The sequence below is a fragment of the Pteropus vampyrus genome, unplaced genomic scaffold, assembly GCF_000151845.1.
Source record: "Pteropus vampyrus isolate Shadow unplaced genomic scaffold, Pvam_2.0 Scaffold28, whole genome shotgun sequence".
NCBI classification, from domain to species: domain Eukaryota; kingdom Metazoa; phylum Chordata; class Mammalia; order Chiroptera; family Pteropodidae; genus Pteropus; species Pteropus vampyrus.
Window position 1 is genome coordinate 8,432,615 of NW_011888809.1, and position 6,829 is coordinate 8,439,443.

The window sequence follows — 6,829 nt, forward strand, 5'->3', positions numbered from 1 at the left end:
GACAAGTAATAACAAATGTTGGAGAGGATGTGGAGAAATAGGAACCCTCATACACTGCTGGTGGGACTGCAAATTGGTACAGCCACTATGGAAAACAGTCTGGAGGCTCCTCAAAAAACTAAGAATTGACCTACCATGTGATCCAGCAATCCCTCTGCTGGATATTTACCCCAAAGACTTGAAAATTCATATTAAAAAAGATATTTGCACACCAAAGTTCATAGCAGCATTATTCACAGTGGCCAAGGACATGGAAGCAACCGAAGTGTCCTAGGATAGATGACTGGCTAAAGAAGCTGTGGCACATATATGCAATGGAATATTACTCAGCCATAAGAAGAGATGAAATACTGCCATTTGCAACAACATGGATGGACTTTGAAATAATCATACGAAGTGAAATAAGCCAGACAGAAAAGGTTGGAAAATCATATGATATCACATATGTGGGATATAAACCTACACGTAACAAATAAACAGGAAAAACAAACAGAGACTCATGGACATGGACAATGGACTAGTGGTTACCAGAGGGAAAGGGGAGGGAGGAGGGGGGAAATAGAAACATAAAATATAAAAAAAATTATGTATCTATAGTATGAAAAAAATAAACTGTCATTTTAAATACATACATACATACATACATACATACATACATAAATACATAAATACATAAATACATAAATAAATAGATAGATAGATAGATAGATAGATAGATAGATAGATAGATAGATAGATAGATAGATAAATAAAAAGTTGCCTTTAAATAGAAACACAGATGAAACAAGGCTAAGGATTGTTCAGTTGACAAAAAGGCTGTGACCGGAAGCTCACAGAAACCTAACCCTGTATTTTCCCAAGAGCGATGGTTCAGTGTTCGCAGAGACTTCATAGAATATAACCATTGTGAATAAGTTAGTAAGATCATATATGAATATACATGTATATATGTATGTATATGTATAGATGTTTATACTTTCCTACCAATAGCAAGCATCATTTTAAATCGTTTAAAAAATTTAGAAAACTAGCTTACCTTTTTTTTTTGGTGAGTTATCAATAAGAAAATGGTAACTGTATTACAAGAACCCATCTCCTAACGTTTGAGTTTAACAATGTCCTTTGCAGTTGGGAAGCACAGAGCCAGCTTTGAAGCCGAGAAAGCCTAGGTCTGCCCTCCTAACTCTGAAACCCCTTCTGTGGGAGACCCCAGGACAAAGCATTCTCAGCAGAACCCTTGTGTGGCCCGCCTGGAGCTGCCAGCTCCCACATAGAGGCTTCGGTCCCCATCCTCACGAAATTCCTCAGGTACCCACTGATCTCATCGCTAGGAAACATTCCCAGTTTGGGGACAGTGAACGAGTTTCATGGCAAAGCATCTCAGAGTCACCTGATTCACCTCCCAGCAGGACCCAAACCTACGCCATTCTGAAAACATGAGTTTGAACTTAGAAAATTTCTAGTCAATGTTGTTTTCTGACTTCCCTCAATAATCCTTCGTAGATGGCCAGCCTCGCTCCCAGAATCTTCTCACTGACGGTTCGCCTTAGTCCTTGGTGCTACACGTCACCCCTGTCTTGCCTGATCTGTTCTCAACCCACAGACAAAGCGTGGCTCCCTGCTGAACGATGCCCATTCATGTCCCCCAACACTCATTAGAACCACTTCGGGCCGGCCTTTTTCGGTTAAATGATCTTCATTCATTGAACTTTTCCTCCTCTGGCCTATATTGCTGTCCTTATATCAATTTCCTAGCTTTTTTTTTTTTTTTTTTGGACTCTAGGTAAAGAATGCACAAAATTCCTCCTTCGTCGAGGGTCTTACAAGATCTCCCTCTTTAATTTCATCCTGGGAATTCAGGGACGTACCAGCCCCTTTTTAGAAAAGAAACTACAGCCTAGTTCATTTTCTTAATTTGGTTCACCACGCTTAATTCATGGTATGTTCTCAGACTCAGAAGAAGCTCTGTCGCTGCTATTAAGTGTCCATGAAAGTTATATTAAGATAATATATTCAATTCTAAAAACCGCAGGTAAAGAGATGCTAATGATTACCTATATTATTCCTATACTTAAGACATAGGCACTCAGAAATTGTCACAATAAAGGGACGACTACGCTCCTTTCTGTGCCTAATTAATGTATTAAATACTCTCTTTGCCTGTCTCCATCTTTCTTCTCCACTTCCAAGGCACATGTGTGTACATCGCGTGCTCTTCGATTAATTCATGGCACTTTGAGACATCATTGTAGGTTCTCTCTTCCAGGTATAATTTACTGTAATCACCTTAGAAATTGAAAGCCATTTTCCTGAAGCCAGGGAGTAGGCAGACACTCATTTACATCCCATGTTTCAAGCTCTAAATGACTCTCTGGTCCCCAGAGGTCAAACAGGAGCAGTGATTGTCATTTTGCTTCTGCTTCATACAGGGTTCTTTCAGTATGCTGGTGGCTGCCCCTGCAAATGGAGCATTTGATCCTAGATTCCTTCCCCAGCCCTGGAATTATTGAAAGCATCCAGGGTTCGGTCACAATCCGATAAATAAAAATTGACCACATAGATATTAAATGTGTAATATCACTGAGAGGGACGACAGTACAGCAAAATGACCAAAATCCCGCATGGGAAAAAAATAGTTGAAGATTTGAGCCGTTTGGCCTGGAGAAAAGAACATTCAACTGCCTTCACATGCCTGGGGGCTGTCATGTGAAAGAGGGATTAGTCTCAGGCTGTGTGGTCCCCTGGGGAAGGACAAGGAGCAGCGAGTGGAAGGCACAGAGCAAATGATTTCAGCACCACATAGCACCAGCTTCCCAGCGTGGATGGAAAACGCATTTGTAGCTACACTTGCTGAATTCCTACTACGTGTCAGGTGTCCTGCTGGTCACTAGCCATATTATTTCCCTTAATCCTCGCCAGGGTTAATCCTCAGCAAGGCAAATGTGATCACCCACATTTCTTAGCTTCTGGAACTGAGGCTCACAGGAAGAAGGAGCGTGGAGATTGGAATTCGATCTACCAAACCCCAAAGCTCTGTGCTGGGAGGGGCTGCTCGGCACGAGAGGTCTGGGAAAAATTTATGATGATGCTGAAGACAGGATCCGGCAGGGATGAGTGCGAGAACCAACCACTTTGAGAGACGTTTTCTGTCCCAAGAGTCACCACGTGGATGCTACCAAGTGCAAACCACCAGCAAGAAAGGACATGGGGCTTTTCTTTTTTTTATTCTCACACTGAAACCGTAATAACAACAATTATGTATGAGATGTCTGCATGCCTTCAATATGCCGGGTGACATGGTAAGCACTTAACAACATCACACCCACTTTCTCAGTCCTCCCCCAGTCCCACCAAGTATTTCAAATAAACATACTTGTCTCAAAGAGGCCAAGTGACTTGGCAAGGCCACATAGCTGGGCACCAACATAACAGCTCCAAATCCCCCAGAATTCCAAGAAGAAATGAACTGCCTTCCTGAGAAGAAGTGAATATTTTTACCATGAGAAGGAGGATAGTGTTCTAAGAGGTCGGACTCTGGGGCAAGACCTGAGTCCAGCTTCACTATTCCTTGCTGTGTGACCTTTGAGACGTTGCTTAACCTCTCTGTGCCTCAGCTTCCCCATCTGTGAAATGGACTGGGTTGTAAGAATGAACCGAGTTAGAGCATTTACATTCTTGCCTGATACATGGTAAGTGCTCTATAAGTCTTAGTTATTACAATTTATTTTCAGCTGGGTAGATTAAATTGCTTAAAAGTAACAAACTAGGGAGTCCCCCTGACTTCCCAGTTAGTTCACCAGAACCGACCATCATTGGTCCCATTTCTACTGGAAATGGACTCAAAAGGATATTCAGCAGGCTGGGGGCCTCTCGTCAGCAACTCCGAGCCTCAAATTTGCCTCTGCTAAAACTTCTTGGGCTCGACTGACCATCCAATATACACATTTCACAAGCAGCTGTCAGGCTCTGCAGAGGGTACCTGGGGGCCAGAGGGACAATCTCTGGTCCCTGCTGAATTGCTTACTGAAACAAAGAGACAACCAAGGCATTCTCAGCAAAGACGCTCTTATAGGTGTGAAAGCGAGCAAGGCCTCGCCTGCTTTGTGCCAAGCAAGAGGGGCAGAGTGACCATTCAGTGTAAATGAGCTACCACACAGCGAGAGTTAAAAATGGATGATGTTATTTACTAAAATCACTAGGCAAGCATTGAACATCTATTTATTTCTCTTCAGTCCTGAATATTCCTTACACTTAGCGGGGACAAAGGGCAAGATTCAGGAAGAAGGTTCAGGCACAGAATGATAGATGCCTGGGTCTGGCCAGAGGACAGAAATGCTGATGGAGCCATACTCTCTGCTGGACAGTTTGTGTGCATCATCTCACGGAGTCGTAGGATGGCCAGGAGGTTCAGACCTTCTGAGTCACTCTCTCTAGGTCATACAGATAATAGATGGAGAGACCAGCACTTGAATCTCGTTCAGCTGCAGAATCCACCCTCATTTCACTACAAAAGGCCTAGGGGTTCATCCACTCCACTGCATTCGCCCAAGAATCTCCTTTTGAATAAGCGTCCTGTTTGGGGCCACCAAAGGCTGGGTTTGGCTCGTAATGAGCCTCTGAGCATGTAAAGTCCTGCACATTTTTCCCATGTGTGCTGCCTTTGAGCCAGGAGAGCAAATGCGCCCAGGTCAGTGCTGTTACAGAGCTGGCCGACTTCAGGAGAGGGCTGTGGTCCACTAGGGTCACCAGCTCTGGGGAGGAGCAGAGTGGAGGGCCTCCTCTCAGCTCCACCTCCTGTGTCCTGTGGCCTCCAGCTGACTCTCCAGAGCAAGCAGCCACCTCAATTTGGCCCGCAGCATCAAACAGCTGTGCGGGAGTGGGAGGGGGGGCTGGGGGGGAGTAGGCTCCACCTCAATCCCCATCCTAAAGAGAATGAAGCGAGGCCTATACCGTAATCCACTGCTCTGCAGAAACCAATCACTCCTTATTACCGAGTGAAGCAATGCCTCTCAGGGCTCCTTTTCCTCCTTGCAAACAAAATAAAACAAATCCTTCCTATGGATTTCATTTGCCATTTAATGCAACCTAATGATTTCCAATTGAAACCATATTTGTATTTGTATTGACTTATTAATAGCACATCCATTTTCCACGCAATAAAGCCTGAACATGAACTGATGACTTTGACCAAAATGCATTAGGTAGCATTAAAGATTAAATAAACACTGTTTCTATGAATAATATTTAATGAAGTCTATTTGTCAGTCTATTGAAAATTGATCTCTGGGCATTTCGAGCTGGGGTTCCGAGGAGTGAGTTTGGAACGTATTGTGAGTAACGATGATGCATTGGGACGTGGAAGGTTTCTAGATCGCTAGAGCTCGTTACAACGGGTACATTCTGGGCAGTTTGCACAAGTCCTTCCGCTGTGGTTGGCAAAAGTGAAGCACCCCGAAGACCCCACTGAAACACACGCCTGATTCCAAAAAGCGATTTGGGAATGAATTAAAAGAAAAATCAGGAAACGATTCCTTTTTCCTCCCCCTGAGCACGGTGGTCATATTTGTCCACTTTAATGATTATTGATCTTTGCTCTTTCTTCACATACTTTGGTAGGCTGAGCTCAGAAATGAGTTGGTCCGCTTCTGGCTCTGCCACTAGAGAAGGTGTGACCGGGGGTGGAGGTGACCCATGGGCCCTGAAAGCTCCAGCATTTGTCGACTCTGTGATTTCACTGGGTACAAGTTCCATGAGGGCACAGGTGGTATTCTCTGACTTTGTGTCCCCCAGGGCCTAGCACAGGGTCTGACACCTAAGTCTGCAGGAAGGAAGGCCAGACTTTCAGAAACAGGCCAAGTTTAGAAGTCAGATTTCCTTAGTAGATATGCCTTCAGTATGCAAATGATAGTAATTGTTATAATAATATAGCTACTACTCATTGAACATCTACTATGGGCAGGCAAGATGACTTCTAATCGTCTCAATAATCCACTACAGACGTCATCAGCGTTGCATCCACCAGTTGATTTCTTCCATTTGTAATAATTGACTTTATCCCCAGAATTATTATTAGGTGGTACAGTGTTTAATGCAACTCTCATTTTGATCTTGACTACCAAGCTGTTAGGCAGGAAGCTTCTTACACCCATTTTACAGATGCACAAACTGGAGCACAGAGGCCTGAAAGGCCAGGCCAAGCGGATGGAAGTCATGTTATGGGTATCCGAGAGTCATACAGCGCTCTGAGCAGGGGAGTGACATGGTGAGATGAACGGGCAGCCTTTGAAATGCGACTACCCAGAGATCTTTTGGCTAAAGACTTAAAACCCAGCTGGCAGATGTGGAAAGCATCTGTCCTCACAGCTGAGCATGGTGCATCTGGAAAGGCCTTTGGCCTTGAGCTAGCCTAAACCCTAAAGTTTAGAGATGAGGAAACTGAGGCACGGAGGAAAATTATGTTCCTCAGATCCCTCTGATGGGTGGTCCCCAATTCCTAACATTCAGCATTTGCATGTAAGAAGGGTTAAATCTCCTGTCGCCATCACTTCCACTGGCTTCTGCCCCTTCTCCAGCCTGGGCCCATGGCAAATCGGGTTGGTTCCGCTTCCCGCAGTTCTGTCGCGTAGAACCACCTGTCGCATGGGGGGGTGGGTGCCTCAGACAGACAATCGGCAGATTGTTGGTTACAGTTGTGCACAGACAGCTGTATGTGTGTCCTTTGCTCTATGTGGCTGAGGAAACAGGCAGCGCTGAGCCTGGCCCGGCTCCTCCCATCTCAGGAGGGGCTCAGCCCTTCCACAGGCTGCGGCTGGGACCCCCCCCTGGAGAA